The following is a 2,500-nucleotide window of genomic DNA, read 5'->3' as shown; positions in this document are numbered from 1 at the left end:
TTTATTGTTGTTATTATTATTATTGTTATTATTATTATTATTATTATTATTATTGTCATTATTATCATTATTATTATTAACATTATTATTATTATTATTATTATTATTATTATTATTACCATTATTATTATTACTAATATTATTATTGTTATTATTGTTATAACTATTATTATAATCATCAATTCTACTATCATTAGCATCATTATTATTATCATTATTTTTATTATTGTATTATTATTATCATTATACTACTACAACTACTTATCTGTTATTATTATTATCATTGTAATTACTATTGTTATCATTAAAACCATCATCTTTTTTACTATTATCTTTATTACTGTTATTATGATTATCATCATAATTATTATTGTTATTATCATTATTATAGTAGCAACGTCATTATCACTATTATCTTTATTACTGCTATTATCTATAGTAGTTGTTATTATTATCATCAATATTATTACCATTACTATTATTATCATTACTATTATCTTATCAGTATTAGTGTTATTACCATTAGTAGTGGTATTGTTACTGTCTTTATTATCATCAGAATTGTTTTTTTTCAACATTATCACCATAGTCACTATCATCATCAGCAGCAATGATATTGTTGCTGTTATTGTTCTTGTTCTTGTTGTTAGCTTTATTATTGTTGTTAAATTATTATCAATACCTTCATCATCATAATGATCAGCATTGCTATTAATATTTTACTATTTTTTGTGTTTTTGTTGTTACTTTTGATACATAATCTATATTATATTTATGCATATTAGAGTATATGTTTCTATGTCTGTCTGCCAATCTATAAATCTACTTAACAATACATCTATCCATCTATTTACAGATCAATCCATCTATGAATCTATACGTCGATCTGTCTACCTTTCTCTCTATCTATCTTTCTATTTTTTTTTTCTCTCTTGCACATGTATTTCTCGGTGATTTCAGCAGTCTGGACCATCAAAACTTTTATGAGAAAATATACGAGAGGATCTTATAGGAAAGAAACAATTAATTAAAGGCAGACGTGCCCATGGCGGCTTGGCGCCTCTAATCAAGTCTCTTTTTTTCTTTCTTTCTCTCTCATTCCTTTTCTTATTTACTTATTTGCTTGTGATTTCTTCTAACAAGTCCAAATCGTTATATTCTGAAATAAATTTATTCGGCTTCATTTATATATATATTTATGATTATTATTATTATTATTTGTTTGTTTATTTTTATTATCTGTTACTTAACAAGAGATTTCAGTGGTTAGAATTTGGTGCAATCACGGTTCTAGGAATTATAATCTAGGATTTTAATTCTAGATTATGGTAGAAAGAAACAAAGTCACTAGTTTCATTTCTCTCTTCCCCTCCTTCTTACACTGGGAAAGAGGAACAGCGAATGAAGAGAAGTGATAAGACGGAGAAGAATTAAATGAGAGAGAAAGAAGCCGATTGAAATGTAAAGGCAAAATTGATGGCGAAAATGCCAGAAGGAAGAGAAAGAGAGAAGTTCATGAAAGCGGAAAGAAAATGCATGTTAGTAACGGACGTGGAAGGAGCAAGAGGAATAAATATGGCGAGAAAGAGGAAATTGTGTTTTGGACTTTTGGTAATTAGTGAGTTTAAGTCAAGTTCCACAGAATGCCCTGACAAAGACAGACGAGGCCAGTAATGAAGGAGAGTGAGAGAGAGAGAGACAGAGAGAGAGACAGAGAGAGAGCAGAGATGAAAGGGAGAGATGAGAGAGAGAGAGAAGAGAGAGAGAAGAGAGAGAAGATGAGAGAGAAGAGAGAGAGAGAGAGAGAAGAGAGAGAGAGAGAGAGAGAGAGAGAGAGAGAGAGAGAGAGAGAGAGAGAGAGAGAGAGAGAGAGAGAGAGGCGATGGACGCACAAATGTTGCACGTGTTATATATGTATATGTATATATATATATATATAATATATATATATATATATATATATAATATATATATATATATATATATATATATATATATATATGTGTGTGTGTGTGTGTGTGTGTGTGTGGGTGTGTGTGTCTGTGTGGTGTGTGTGTGTGTTGTATAAATAGATATAAACACACACCACAGATATTCATACATATATAATATAATATAATATAATATACATATATATACATAGATTTATCTATATATAAAGATATATATAATTATACATATGATATAATATCAAATGATAGATAATATAATATATATATATAGGGTATTATATAGTATATAGATATATATGATATATAAGAGTATATATATATATATATATATTATATTTTATATATATATATATATATTAAAAATATATATATATAAAATTAAATATATTATATATATATATATATATATATATATATATATATTCGTGGTTGTGGTAAAAATAGTCCACTTAGATGTTGAGATTTCGTTTTAACAGAAGCACACGTGCGTGCATGTTACATTCATAACTTAGAAGAAGAAAAAAATACAGGTAAGATAACCTCAGATT

The sequence above is a fragment of the Penaeus monodon genome, chromosome 39, assembly GCF_015228065.2.
Source record: "Penaeus monodon isolate SGIC_2016 chromosome 39, NSTDA_Pmon_1, whole genome shotgun sequence".
NCBI lineage: Eukaryota > Metazoa > Arthropoda > Malacostraca > Decapoda > Penaeidae > Penaeus > Penaeus monodon.
Note: the sequence above shows the minus strand (reverse complement) of the source record.